At 45.5% G+C, this 15,837-nt stretch overlaps 1 protein-coding gene across 3 annotated transcripts in view; it reads right to left on the bottom strand.

Annotated features, from left to right (window-relative positions):
• Positions 1-15,837, bottom strand: part of Dcbld1 (discoidin, CUB and LCCL domain containing 1) — a 112,595-nt gene that overhangs the window by 85,788 nt on the left and 10,970 nt on the right.

Below are 15,837 nucleotides of genomic sequence, written 5' to 3'. Positions count from 1 at the left end.
GAAAATACTAGTCAAGTTTCCTGACATACGGATGACTAACAGTGATCTAGGATTCTCTCTTTTGCGTCCTGCTGGTGTGGGACTAAGACTCGGGGCCACCCAAGAAGACAGGCACCATGCTCTGACTTAAAAGCAAAACTCATCTTCAAATCAGTGAAGACGCGATTGTCACAATGAGCTAGTGCCACCTGCTCTGCTCTTCCTGTGCAGTAAAGGCAATGTGGGGACTGAGTCTAGGCCCTTCCTCCCCTCTGCTCTGCTCCCCTCCCCTATCCCTTCTCTTCTCTTCCCTTCCTTCCCATCTTATCCCCTCCCTTTCCCTGCCCTCCCCTCCCTCCCCTCCTCTCTCCCTTCCCTCTCCCTTCCCCTTCCCTTCCCTCCCTCCCCTTCCCTATTCCTTCCCTTCCTTTCCCCTTCTCCCCTCCCCTCCCCCCCATTCATCAATTAACCAACAAATTGTACCAGCTGATGTAGCCAAATGCACAACACTAGTATCCAAGGGCTCATGAACCAAGCCAGCTGCAAGGTGAATAGACTGCACTTGGGCTCCACGACAGCTGGAGTTGTGGAGCTCAAGAGGAAATAAATTTTAAGAGTGCTGCATAACTTCAGAGCCTATCTCGGGAGCCTACGGTGAGGGCCAGGAGGAGGCCCTGACAAGCAGGTTGCTTTCAGTGGAATAATTCATGAATCTGTACCACAGTAAAATGTTAGACTGTGAAGAAGGAAGAAGAGGAAGAGGAGGAAGCAGAGGAGGAAGTGGAGGAAGAGGAGGAAGAAGAGGAGGAGGAGGAGGAGGACGACGACGACGACGACGACGATGACAACAATGACCATATTGAGTCTGGAGGTCTAGAAAGGTAAGCTGGTGAGTAACAGAGAGCTACAGAACTTTCTGAGTATGAGGTTCATGAAAGGGTATGATTACCAGGTGTGGTAACAAGCACCATTAATCTAATACTTGGGGAGCTGAGGTTGCAGGGCCATGAATTCAAGACCAACTTGAGCTATACAGTGAATTCAAAGCCAGTGTGTGCTATAGACTATAACTCTGTCTCAAAACACAGAAACAAATAAAGAACAGGTCTTAGAAAGCAATGAGCATCCTAGCTGGATGCTGCTGGGGACTAACAGTGGGCAGGAGTTTGAGGAGTGCTGAGAATGGGAAGCTAGAGGAAACACCTTGGGTTCACACAGCCACACAGGAAAGACTGGAGGAGACAAAACAGCGGAGGTCCTGAATCCAAGTGACTGGAAGGCTGAGGCAGCCAGGACCACAATATATCAATTTTGTGGTCAACTTTGGACTGATTGCTAAATTTTCTGGGCTCTTGAGCAGCTGTAAGTATAAAACTGAAAATTATACTGGAGAGAGGTGTATTATAAAAAGGCACATGGTGAATCGCATTTTGATTTAACATTTGAATTATTTGCCTGCTTTCAAAAGTTTTAATTTATAACAAAATTTATAATTTTTCCAGAAAACTAGATACCATGTCAATCACATTATATATATATATATATATATGTGTGTGTGTGTGTGTGTGTGTGTGTGTGTGTGTATTCCTCCCCATAGGTCTAGATAAATGATTACTGTCCCTTTAAAGGGGGTCAGCACTCCAGTCTCCCACCACCCAAGATCCCCTGTTGCTCATTTTTATTCCTTAACTTTACCTTTGTAGGTTGATTTTTGAGCACCCAGAAAAGTCAACCCTGGGGTAACAAGGGTAGGAACAATCACATATAACATTCAACTAAACCTCTCAGCTACCCAGAAGCAGCCTAGCCCACCATTTGAATGTTATCGCTTTCCATTCTGTAAGGCTCTTCTCTACGAGGAGAAGAGATAGAAAAATGGTTAAAGACAACCCAGGGCTGTTAGGAAGGGTCTGTGTAAAAGCACTGACTCCCCAGAGTGTGCTCTCTCTCTCTCTCTCTCTCTCTCTCTCTCTCTCACACACACACACACACACACATACACACACACACACACACACACACACACACACACACACACGGGGCACTTCATACACACATAACGGGAAGTTCTTAAACAATTTTTAAAAAAGGAAGAAAATAGCATTTTTACAGACATCTACTGATTTATGTGGGGCTGAAAGGGCACGCAGTCTGAGATTTGCCTTAAATTCTTCACACCAAAGGGGAGCAGTGGGATTAAATGAAAAGATGGATGTTGTGACTTTGCTCGGTGACCAAAGTGACCGGGATGTAGCTCGGCCGTACAGTGCTTGTCTCAGGCTCTCAGCTGAGTCCCCACTGCAATGTAACAGAAAATGTAATAAAGTCGGCATCCAAGGGAACCAATAAAACCAAAGTTTTATGATTAAATTTCACAGAAGGGTTGGAGTTGCTCTCCCAGGCGGAGGGGGCTGAAGCAAGGCTTGAGTAGAGGTGACAGCCAGAATGAACTGCCAGCGGCCTAACTTCAAAGCAGAGAGTAGAGAGAAACATTCCTGCAGGGCATCCTCTTCAAGTCAAAAGCATTTGCAAGGAAATGTTTATCTTTTCTGTCCTTTGAACGGGAACTTAATTGCCAAAGCACAGGATGACCAAACCAGTACCTTTCCTCCCCCCCCCCCCCCCCCCCCCCCCCCCCCCCGAGACAGAAACTGCTTTCCCGCGACACAATATTTATCTCATGGTGGTCCCTTTACTGGGCCCAGTGTCTGGCTACCAGTCACAGCTGCTGCTGCACTGGGAAAATGACCAGCCATTCTCTTAAAACAATACAAAATAAACCTGAATGGGTCTGGAAGTTCAAGGCCAGGCACAGCTTACCTAACAAGTTTAAGCCAACCTGCGGAAGGAAAGATCCTGGAGAAGAGGAACGTGAGAGGGGGAGTTGAGAGCAGATATGAGCAAAGAATTAATAAAAAAAAAAAAAAAAAATCCTGGGCTGGAGAGCTGGCTCAGCAGTTAAGAGCACTGACTACCCAAGCTCTATTACTTCACACAGCAGGATGGTTGGTATTCAAGGACCAAACACTCTATGAGACTTAGACCTGCTGGTGCTAGCCCACAATTGCCACCAAAGCCCTGAAAAGAGTTCGTTACCTATGGCTGGAAGAATTATATTCTGGAAAAAAAATAAAAAGAAATTTACACTCGATGAGAAAATTATGGTTGGGTATAGGTGCCATATATCTTTAATCCCAGCCCTGGGAGGCAGAGACAGCTGGAGCTCTGTGTGAGTTTGGAGTAAACCTGGTCTGCATATGTGTTCCAGCCAGCCAGGGCTATATGTAGTGAAACCCTACCTTAAAATAAAAATATGTAAAAAGTACTCATTCATTCATTCATTTGTGGAGATGCGCTTGGCACACACAGCACACGTATGGTGATCAGAAGACAATTCTCAGGAGTCAGTTCTCTCCCTCCACCACGTAAGTCCCAGGAATTAAATTTAGGCTGTCAGGCTTGGTGGCAGGCTCCTGTATTTGACCAAGCTATTTGGGGCTGGAGAGATGGCTCAGTGGTTAAGAGCACTGACTGCTTTCCCAGAGGTCCTGAGTTCAATTCCCAGCAACCACATGGTGGCTCACAACCATCTGTAATGAGATCTGATGCCCTCTTCTGGTGTGTCTGAAGACAGCGGCAGTGTACTCACATACATAAAATAAATAGGTCTTTTAAAAAAAAACTCTCAAAGTGATCTGTACAGAGAAGTACTTTCTCTGAACACCTAGAAGCAATATTCATTAAAAAAGAAGAGGGGCTGGGGATTTAGCTCAGTGGTAGAGTGCTTACCTAGGAAGCGCAAGGCCCTGGGTTCGGTCCCCAGCTCCGAAAAAAAAGAACCGAAAAAAAAAAAAAAAAAAAAAAAGAAGAGTTAAGGGCTGACAAGATAGCTTATAGTGTAAAGGTGTCTGCCCTACTGCCAAGACTGAGGAACTAGGTTTGATGACAGGAGAGAATCAGTGCCCTCAAGTTATCCTCTGATCTCATAAGGATCATCAGTACTCAGGAAGTGGGAGCACATGGACCAGGAGTTCTAGGTCCTCCTTGGCTATACACCAAGTTTGAAGGAGACTATGTCTTAAAAATGTGCGTGTGGGTTTAGCTCAGTGGTAGAGCGCTTGCCTAGCAAGCACAAGGCCCTGGGTTCGGTCCCCAGCTCTGAAAAAAAGAAAAAGAAAAAAAAATGTGTGTGTGTGTGTGTGTGTGTATGATATGAATATATAATATGAATGGGTGGTGTAAGTTTCCAAGTACTATTAACTTATTATAAATTTCCTACATCTTTATAATATTTTGTATTTAATGGTTGACTGTCCATGCTCACGTGGCGGACCCATGTTGTGGTATTGAGATCACAGAACGACTTTAGGGAGCTCTCTTCCTACTACCACGTGGAGTCAAACTCACGTCACTACACTTAGCCTTGACCTACTGGGCCACCTCTGTGGAACCTCATCTTTTTTAATGTGAACACAGTATAAAGTAATATAAGAAGACCAAATTCTATCGATTTTTTTGAAACAGTTAAGCCTACTTTAGTATGAACCAAAATATAGATGGCAAAACTGCTCCATAAATCGATATATAAATGTCATTAAAACTCCATGACATAGTTAAGAATGATGACGCTCTCCTGCTTCAGAGAGTTCATGGTCACCAGGGAGATGTTAACAAGTAATTTTTCTTTTGAGTCAGAGTTTTACACATCTTAAACTAGCCTTGAACTCACTGTAGAGCTGTGGATGGTCTTGAACTTATCCTCCTGCCTCTGTCCACTCAATGCTGAGCTTATAGGTCTGCACCAAATGCCTGGATTATACTGGTTCTGGGACAGAAGCCAGGACTTTGTGCACGATAGGTAAGCACGTTGCCAACTGAGCTGCATCCCAGTTTTATCAAGTAATGCCTGAGAGTAAAGCTGTGAGTTCAAAGCCATAAATACAGACTTGACATCTATCCTACCTACGGCTGAGAGCAGTGGACTTGCCTTTTCAGGAAGATGGATATGAGGCATTTTCTAAATAAGCCGGGAATCCTAGATCCTCGTCTACAGAACAATCCTTTTATTTAGTCTATTCTGGTTCCTCTCAGTAGGAAAGGAAGACAGTAACTTCCTTAAACAGCTCCTTCCCTTTGATAAGATACGTGTTTCACAAACAGAAAAGCAAATTACTTGTGGGTTAGATCTACAATACTAAAAAAGAGAAGGAAGTAGGATTAAGAAGAAAACTTGGTGGCGAGCAGCGAGGGAGACAACTTAGTCAATATGGCGTTTGCTGCATAGCCACAAAGACCTGAGTTCAGATCCCCAGCACCCAGAAAAAGCTGGCTAAGGTACCTCTTCTCTGCAATCCCAGTGTTGGGTGGATCCCGAGCTCACTGGTGCCTCTGGTTCTCAACCTTCCCAACGCGGTGACCCTTTAATAACGTTCCTCATGTTTTGGTGACCCCCAACCATAAAATTACTGCTACTTCATAATCGTTATGAATCATAATGTAAATCTCTGTGTTTTCCAATGATCTTAGGTGACCTACTCCCTCCTCCTCCCAAGAGGGTGGCAACCCATAGGTTGGGAACTGTCGAATGGATTAGCTTCAAGTTCAGGGAGAGAACCAGTCTCAATCGGGGGCTGTTACTATACACCTTGTCAAAAGCCCACGAACAGAGAATCACGAGCCTCAGCTGAAGGCAAGCGTAAGTGGGTGGGGGAATACTGTTGACACTCTGCTAAACTGACAGCTTGTCAAACTGCCTACTAAATGCTTTTACCCATAGAGGAGGGCTGCTCTCTCAGGCTTGGTCACAGAAGCCTCTTTTATGCAGTGGGCAGTGTCTAAAGTACTGAGAATAAGTGATTGTTTTATGCCCAATCAAAATGGGATTGTTTGGGGCTGGAGAGATGGCTCAGAGGTTAAGAGCACTGACTGCTCTTCCAGAGGTCCTGAGTTCAAATCCCAGCAACCACATGGTGGCTCACAACCATCTGTAATGAGATCTGATGCCCTCTTCTGGTGTGTCTGAAGACAGCGACAGTGTACTCATATAAAATAAAACGTTTTAGAAAACTATTTTAAAAAGGAGGTGGGGATCGGGGTTGGGGATTTAGCTCAGCGGTAGAGCGAGCGCAAGGCCCTGAGTTCGGTCCCCAGCTCCGGAAAAAAAAAGAAAAAAGAAAAAAAAAGGGGGGGGGGAATCATTTATATCACTACCCCAGGGCTCAGGGAACACAGTGAAAAGGGGAGAGGAACGAATGTATATTCCGCAAAAGGCTGTTTCTGGACAGGACATGGCTGTTACGGTCATGAACTCACAACAGCTATGGTTACTGTTGTGGTCATTTGAATGGGTTTGGCCCCCATAGATTCATGTGTCTGAATACTTGGCCATAGGGAGTGGCACTAGTAGGAGGTGTGGCCTTATTAGAAGAAATGCATCACTGAATAGGCAGGCTTTGAGGGCTCCAATGCTCAGGCTTCCTTTGCCCAGAGTGGATAAGAGTCTCCCCACAGCTGCCTTCTAATCAAGATAGAGAAATCTACAGCTTCCTCTCCAGCACCATGTGGGCCTGGATGCTGCCATGCCTCCCACCATGATGATGGACTGAACCTCTGAAACTGTAAGCCAGTCCCAATTAAATGTTGTCCTTTAGAAGAGTTGTCATGGTCATGGTGTCCCCTCACAGTAATAAAACCCAAACTGAGTCAGAAGTACAAGTTCTGCACAAATGGAGTTCATCAACATTCCAGAAGGGATAGGGGATGGACTTGTGAGGTCCCTTGGGTAAGGAGCCACTGGCAAAAGAAGGCTGCTAGGTGAAGGGGAGTCATTTTTCTTCAATGCTATAACCACTGGTAAGAAGCCTGAGGTGTAGTAAATAACGCCCCTACATGCACTTATGCAAGCTACTCCAATTAAACTTAGTGGGACACACACACACACACACACACACATACACACAATATACACGCATGTGCACATAGAGTGAGAAAGGGGGGATTCCAGAAACTAAGAGGGAGGTTAAAAGAAGGTAATGGGGATGAATATAATTTTAAAAATTGTCAAGAAATAAGTAAATAAATACATATATTTACAAAAGGTGGACAGTGAGGAAGCATGGCACGGACTTCTAGCTTCCGCATGGACATGCACATGTGTGCCCATGTATTCGTATGCACACACATGAACATACACTATACATATAAGCATAGACCGCTTTCCATGGGTTTGCACTTGTGGAAGAATTATCTGGGTAATGGAGAGTGAATAGTGCACAAATACTTTCAGACTGATTAGTTAGTAGTTCCTAGACTGAAAACAGAAGCCTATTTGATTATGACCCATGGATTTATCACAACCCAAGCAAACACATAGGCACGCGTACATAAACCACACAACAAACTTTATCGATACAATTCTTCCAGTAGATGCAACCCACTGTTCTGTTTCCCACTTGGTTCCGCTTGGCAGTTCACTAAAAGCATACTGGTTTTGCCTCCTGAACCTGCATGACTGATGAGTTCCAACCAGTAATTTGGGAAAGAGCGTCCTGAAATACTGTCAGACTGAAACCACGTCTAGAGACTTGAGCTCACTGTGGCTCCATCTGGGCTCCTCGAATATTCAAGTTCTAACAGGTCTCCTCGTACACAATCACCCAGGTGTGGGTGTGAGAAAACTGCTCCCCGTGTCTGAGATCAAACAAGTTCTGCATGGCTGCAATCTTTTCAACCACAAAGGCAAGCTTGCAATCATTACCACGCTCTTTGTCTGGTGGTGAGGCAGCCAGATTCCCAAGGTATCACTAATTCACTGTGAGACAGACTCTTAGAAGCACTGCCGTTGTCCAACTGTGTTCAACTATGCCTTATGTACAGCCAGGTGGAATGGAAAAACAAGACTGGCCAGAACCATAGCACTTCTCAACCTAAGGGTTGTTACCCACTAGAGGCGGCCGACCGACCCTTTGTCACAGGTCGCCTAAGACCACTGGAAAACACAGATATTTACATTATGATTTCTAACAGTAACAATTACAGTTATGAAGTAGCAAGGATTTTATGGCCGGGGGTTCTCATGGCATGAGGAACTGTATTAAAGGGTTGCAGCATTAGGAAGGCTGAGAACCACTGGCTTAGCAGGTGCTTGAGCTAAGACTAATGCCCAGAACTCGGGGAAAAATGAAGGACAAGACTGCACAAACTTGTCTTCCGATAGCCACATGCCTGTGGAGGGCAGGACAAACCCCTTTCTACAATAACGATAAACTTAAATATATATATATATATATATATATACATATATATATGTATATATATATATATGAAATGAAAGAATAAAGGCAGAAGTGCTTAAGCAGCCATGGGAGAATAAAAAAGTAAAACAAAGGGGTTGGGGATTTAGCTCAGTGGTAGAGCGCTTGCCTAGCAAGCACAAGGCCTGGGTTCGGTCCTCAGCTCTGGAAAAAAAAAAAAAAGTAAAGCAAAAGTTGTGACCTTAAAACAGAATAGTTATCCAGTTCTAGGGTGCTATTATTGCTATACTGAATGACATCACAGTTATCTGTTAGAAAGCACGACCACCAGGTGAGTTCTTCTGAACTGTCTGCTAAGGCTCACCAACCTTATCTTACCACAGATGAAACGGATGCTCATGTGCTGATGCAGCCAGCTGTTCCAGCAGCTTACAAACACCTGCATGGACCCTGCATGGACGGGATTCAGCAAGTGTCCTCACTGTGGCCTTTGCCCTCCAGCAGCGCTCAGCTCCCAGTCCTTTGGAAGTGTCTTACCCTCCTTTCCAGGCTAAACCCAAATACAATGAGTTCTTGACGGCAGGAGGATAAAGATTTGGCCACAATGGGAGACAACTTCATATGGCTCTCCAAGCTGCAAAATTCCCCTGGGGTCAGTCACAGCATGGCCAAATCGTGCTTTCACAAATTCCTTCCACTAACCTTCCGTCTGTGTCTGGGTGCTGTGGTTGCTGTCTTTCCTTGAATTTACATTTTAGACACTTAAGTCCTAGTGCACTGCCGCTGAGAGGCAGGGCTGTAAGATGTGATAATGAGTGAATTAGGCCATGATCCTAAGAGTGGGTTACTACTGAATGCAAGGTCCTCATAGGGAGGAGTTTCATCTCCTTCTGTCTAGGATGCACGGTTTCTGACTCTCCAATCTTCTACCACAGGCCCAGTGGCCTTTAGTCTTGGACTCTGCATCCTACAGAGTGGTGAGTGAAAGCAATTTATTTTCTTTATGTTATTAAAAACATGAGGTGGGGGAGAGGCTAAAGAGGCTGGGAATGGGGCACAGCCGGCAGAGGGTTTGCCCAGGCATGAAGTCCTAGGTTCTCTTCCCCAGCACCACATAAAACAAACAGACAAACAAACAAAAACCAGTATCTATGCCGAACGCCCGTAGTCCTAGCACAGCAGACTCCTTCAGTTACAAAATGAACTCGATGCTTGCCCGTGCTACACCACACTGTCCCAACACGAAACAAGCAAAAACAATTAAAATCTCCCCATAGAAATGATCAAAACCAAAATTTATCAAAGGAAAGTTTCACCAGACATATACCATGTAAAAACAAGCAAGGCATTTCCAGGCCCATCATATACTTCCAATGCCATCTGTGGTCTACACTTCTGATATTGAAAGATCTTCGAATTGTATACCACAGCCTGAAAACCCAATTCACTGATATTCTTTAATGTGCTACAAGTAAAACCAGTGGCATCCGGCTCTGGTCTCTACACCTTAAGTTAAAGGTGAGTATTGTTGGGGTTGGAGAACTGTCTTTGTAGCTCCCACTTGGTTCCTTCCTTAACACAAAGAAGTTTGTCTAAAAGAAAAAACATCAAATGTCAAATCCACACCCTACTTCTAAAAATAATTCCTTCTTTAAACTTTCAAAAATATCGGACTGGAGAGATGGTTCAAGGGTTAAGAACACTGGCTGCTCTTCCAGAGGTCCTGAGTTCAAATCCCAGCAACCACATGGCAGCTCACCACTATTTATAACGCCAGTTCCCGGGGACTCTGACACCCTTACACAGAGATGCAGGCAAAATACCAATGCCCGTTTTATATATTAATAAATACATACATACTTTTTGAAGAATTTTAAAATACTATTGTGTGCGTATGTGTGCATGTGCAAATGTTTCGGGGGACAGAACATGTCATGGTGTGTGCACAGAGCAGAGGACAAACTCTGTGAAGTTAATGCTATCCAGCCACCATTTGTACAGGTTCCAGGGATTGAACTCAGGTTGCCAGGCTTGGCTGCAAGCATCCTTTACTCACTGAGCCATCTCGCTGGCCCATTAATTTTTTTTTTAATTTCTTTTGTTTCATGAGATTGTAGTATAATCACATCATTTCCCCTTTCTACTTCCAAACCCTCCCACTGCTCTTTCAAATTCATGAACTTTTCCTCATCTACAGTTGTTACACACATAATGTACATAGATAACCCTAAACACATAGACGTAACCTGTTCAGTCTGTACGACGCCATTTGTTCTCGCATTTTCAGGACTGACCATTTGGTACTGGATAACCAGTTGGTCTGTTCCTCCTGGGAGAAGACTGTTCTCCTGCTCTCTTAGTTACCTGAAGTTCTTTGTGTAGGGGTGAGGCCTCCATCAACCCTACAGTGTTTCTCCATCAGTGTTAGCTTGTTTATTTTTGTCCCTGTTCAGCTCACATTTAGGAAGCCATGTTGGTGAGACTTCATTGGTGCCTAGAATTATTTTTTAGAGCAACAGATGTCATTGTTTACAAAGGGGATAAAAATCTTAACACCTCAGGGAGTTTACAGTTTTAAAAATGTGAGTCTCGGGGCTGGGGATTTAGCTCAGTGGTAGAGCGCTTACCTAGGAAGCGCAAGGCCCTGGGTTCGGTCCCCAGCTCCGAAAAAAAAGAACCAAAAAAAAAAAAAAAAAAAAAAAAAAATGTGAGTCTCAAATATGTGAGTCTCAAGCCTCGTGTTAAGTAGTTTAATTTAAAATCCCCGGGTAATTATTTGCATTAAATTTGCCTTTAATAAGTGAAAAGAAAATCATATTTTCAAGAAAAAAATTACAAGATATCTTTGTACAGCACATCCAAGAGGAGAAGTGAACTTTTGGTCTCTAAGAGGTCTAAAAATGATACTGAAATTGAACTATATGGTCTGACATTAAAAAGCCAGCATATATATATGTATATATGTATATTTGTGTATATATATAATTAGGTGACTGCTCCAGTGCAGTGCATTTTCACTATATGATCAACTGAGAAGTCACATGTTTTCTGTATATCAGTTTTCTTTAAATTACTAACCATAAAGGGTGTGGTTATAGATAAACGAGGCTGTGTATGCTTAAGGCTTTTTTTTTTTTTCTTTTTTTTTGGAGCTGGGGACCGAACCCAGGGCCTTGCGCTCGCTAGGCAAGCGCTCTACCGCTGAGCTAAATCCCCAACCCCTGCTTAAGGCTTTAAACTGCTGAGAAAGTCAGATTAGAATACACTCCCAGGATTTATCTAATGCCCACTCAATGCCAGGTCAGCATAGCCCTAAAGTACTAGTATCTCTGGTCAGAGCAAGGCCAGACTGTGTCTCAAAACAACCAACACTAAGCATACATCAAGAAGTCAAGCTGGACATGCATGGTAATATATGTAATCCCACATTTTCTTTTTTAAAAAAAGTGCAAGTTTCTTTCTTTTTTTTTTTTTTTAAGATTTATTGATTTTACATGAGTACAGTGTGTGGCTGTCTTCAGACACACCAGAAGAGGGCATCAGATCCCATTACAGATGGGAGTCACCATGCGGTTGCTGGAAATTGAACTCAGGACCTCTGGAAGAGCAGTCAGTGCTCTTAACCACTGAGCCATCTCTCCAGCCCATAATATTTATTTTTTATCTTAATGTATATGAATGTTTTGCTGGCATGTATGTACGTGCACCACACGTATTCCTGGTGCCTGTGGAGTCCAGAAGAGGGCATCCGACCTCCTCAAACAGGAGATTGTGAGCAGCTGTGTGGGAGTTGAGACCAGAACTCAACTCCCTCCTGTTCCCTGTGAGATCACTGATCTTTCCAGCTCCCAGAGTCAACTGTTTTCTCTACACTGACTAGCCTCTCAGAATAAAGAAGTCAAAGGAAATTGGCAGCTAATTTTACTAATACAGGTGATCCTGCTGTTGTTTAAATTGAGGACTAATTAAGAAATCTTGGCTGGGCGTGATAAAATGGGCCCATAACTTAGCACTAAGGAGGACCATGAGCATTCAAGGCCGGCTGGACCTCTCAGAGTAATTGTGCCATCAAAAACCTGAAAAACAATTGGAGGAGGAGAAGGGGGAGGAGAGGGAAGAGGAAGAAGAGGAGGAGGAGGAGAAGGGGAAGAGGAAGAAGAGGAGGAAGAGGAGGAATAGGAGGAGGAAGAGGAAAGAGGAGGAAGAGGAGAAGGGGAGGAAGAGGAGAAGGGGAGGAGGGGGAGGAGGAAGAAGAGGAGAAGGAGAAGGGGGAGGAGGAAGAGGAGGAGGAGAAGGGGAGGAGGAAGAAGAGGAGGAAGAGGAGGAAGAGGAGGAGGAGAAGGGGAGGAGGAAGAGGAGGAGGAAGAAGAGGAGGAGGAGGAGAAGGGGAGGAGGAAGAAGAGGAGGAAGAGGAGGAAGAGGAGGAGGAGAAGGGGGAGGAGGAGGAAGAGGAGGAAGAGGAGGAAGAGGAGGAGGAGAAGGGGGAGGAGGAGGAAGAGGAGGAAGAGGAGGAGGAGAAGGGGAGGAGGAAGAGGAGGAGGAAGAAGAGGAGGAGGAGGAGAAGGGGAGGAAGAGGAGAAGGGGAGGAGGGGGAGGAGGAAGAAGAGGAGAAGGAGAAGGGGGAGGAGGAAGAAGAGGAGGAAGAGGAGGAGGAGAAGGGGAGGAGGAAGAAGAGGAGGAAGAGGAGGAAGAGGAGGAGGAGAAGGGGAGGAGGAAGAAGAGGAGGAAGAGGAGGAAGAGGAGGAGAAGGGGAGGAGGAAGAAGAGGAGGAAGAAGAGGAGGAGGAGGAGAAGGGGAGGAGGAAGAAGAGGAGGAAGAGGAGGAAGAGGAGGAGGAGAAGGGGGAGGAGGAGGAAGAGGAGGAAGAGGAGGAAGAGGAGGAGGAGAAGGGGGAGGAGGAGGAAGAGGAGGAAGAGGAGGAAGAGGAGGAGGAGAAGGGGAGGAGGAAGAGGAGGAGGAAGAAGAGGAGGAGGAGGAGAAGGGGAGGAAGAGGAGAAGGGGAGGAGGGGGAGGAGGAAGAAGAGGAGAAGGAGAAGGGGGAGGAGGAAGAAGAGGAGGAAGAGGAGGAGGAGAAGGGGAGGAGGAAGAAGAGGAGGAAGAGGAGGAAGAGGAGGAGGAGAAGGGGAGGAGGAAGAAGAGGAGGAAGAGGAGGAGGAGGAGAAGGGGGAGGAGGAAGAAGAGGAGGAAGAGGAGGAAGAGGAGGAGGAGAAGGGGAGGAGGAAGAAGAGGAGGAGGAGAAGGGGGAGGAGGAAGAGGAAGAGGAGGAGGAGAAGGGGAGGAGGAAGAAGAGGAGGAAGAGGAGGAGGGGGAGGAGAAGGGGGAGGAGGAAGAGGAGGAGGGGGAGGAGAAGGGGGAGGAGGAAGAGGAGGAGGGGGAGGAGAAAGAGGAGGAAGAGGAGGAGGAGGAGGAGGAAGAGGAGGAAGAGGAGGAGGGGGAGGAGAAGGGGGAGGAGGAAGAGGAGGAGGGGGAGGAGGAGGGGGAGGAGAAGAGGAGGAAGAGGAGAAGGGGGAGGAAGGAGGAGGAGGGAGAGGAGGGGGAGGAGGGAGAGGAGGAGGAGGAGAAGGGGGAGGAAGGAGGAGGAGGGAGAGGAGGGGGAGGAGGAGAGAAGGGAGAGGGAGGAAGAGGAAAGTCGGCAGCCAGGCAGCATATAGGCAAGCTGGGGGTGTGGTTTAGTGGGCACCGAGAAGGATGCAGAAGTCCCAGGTTCAATCTCCAAAACTGCATAAATGGGTGTGGTAGACGGGGGCTCACACATACAATCTCAGCTCTTGAGTCAAGAATACAAGAGACCCTACATCCAGAAATAAGTAAATAAATAACTAAATAGGGGGAGGTCTGTAGAATATGCTTTGTTTTTCCTTCTTACTGTGTATTGTGCCTACAGGTGGAGGTCAAAGGGAAATGTGTGGGAATCGGTTCTGTCCCAGGTATTTAGCTCTGATGCTCTGACTTGGTAACAAGGCCTCACTGCATGGCTCACAGCTCAAGAATATGCACACTTTCTAATGTTGATTTTATATTAAATAAGACACCAAAAAGTATCCAAGTGACTTTTTCTGTTGAATTTAGATGTCCAAACAGTACCAAGTACAGAGCTACTCTGGATTACAGAGGTTGAAAGTGTCCACAAATTATCTTTCGTACAAGCAAGTGATTTTTGTTTTGTATTTATAGTTTTCAGAAAATAAATCAGGAAGCTGGGTGTAGTAGTGAGAGCTGCAACTCCGTCCAGCACTTGAGGGTTGTCTTAGGGTTTTACTGCTGTGAAAAGACACCATGACCAAAGCAACTCATAACTGAAAACATTTCATTGGGCTGGCTTAGAATTTCAGAGGTTTAGTCCATGACTATCATGGAGGGAAGCATGGCAGCATTCAAGCAGACGTGCTGCTGAAGAAGGAGCTTTGAGAGTTCTATATTTTGGTCTACAGGGAGCAGAAGGGGACTGTACACCACACCGGGCAGAACTTGAGCATAAGAAACCCAAAGCCTGTCCTTATAGTAACACACTTACTCCAACACAGCCACACCTCCTGATAGTGCCACTTCCCAGGGGCCAAGCATGCAATCACATGAGAGCCATATCTATACAAACCACCACATTCCACTCCCTGACCCCCATCTGAGATTTGTGCAATCTCCTAACTGTAATCCCCTATCAAAGCATGATGACGATGATGATGATGATGAAGAAAGAGATCGAATACTTTCAACATATAACAGCACAGGATATACAGTATCACTGTACCAAAACGATCATAGTGAGGAAAAAAAAAAAAAAAAAAAAAACCAACTGCACAAACTCCAAGCTCAATATCTCCCTGCCCCACGTCGAAAACACTCTTCAGATCTCAAATTCCTTTGGTCATTGTTGACTACAACATCTTTCTCTTGGACTGGTTCCACTTCCTGTTAGTCTAGTCACTTTCCTCCACAGGTATCTCAGGGCTCTGGCATCTCTAAGTCTCTTGGAGTCTCTGAGGCAACCCAGGTTTCACCTTTACAGTTTCACACAATGAAGAGACACCCATGCCACACACCGGGCTTCAGTGGCTTTCCTTACTCATAGAGGGAGATTCCATAACTCCTTTCTTCTGTCCTTGTCTCTAAAGCCTGAACCACGTGGCCAAAGCTGCCAAGATCTGGGGCTTGCAGGGGCTGGACCCTGCCCCACCCCCACCCCTTTCAATTACAGTTTCCCTAGCTATTTGTTTTCAATGCTTTCCTTCACTGTTTTGCCTATCCTGGAAGTTACTCTGTAAACCACACTGACCTTGAACTCAGAGATCCGCTGGCCTGTCTCAAGAGTGTTGGCATTAAAGGCGTGTATCACCCCACCTTGACTTCGACTGTTCTCTAATTCCTTTGCACAGAATGGAATCTTAGCTGGGGGGGGGGGGGTCTTCCCCTCCCCACTACCCCAAGGCTACCATTCCCTTTATTCTATTTCTTTATTTATTTTTCTTTCTTTCTTTTTTTTTTTCCGGAGCTGAGGACCGAACCCATGGCCTTGCGCTTTATAGGTAAGCGCTCTACCACTGAGCCAAATCCCCAAGGGATTTTATTCTATTTTTATTCTATTTCTTAAGCTATTTATCTCCCTGAAT

The sequence above is a fragment of the Rattus norvegicus genome, chromosome 20 (assembly GCF_021556685.1).
Source record: "Rattus norvegicus strain SHRSP/BbbUtx chromosome 20, alternate assembly SHRSP_T2T, whole genome shotgun sequence".
Taxonomy (NCBI): domain Eukaryota; kingdom Metazoa; phylum Chordata; class Mammalia; order Rodentia; family Muridae; genus Rattus; species Rattus norvegicus.
The sequence above is the reverse complement of the archived record's forward strand: the minus strand, read 5'-3'. Positions and strand labels throughout refer to the sequence as shown.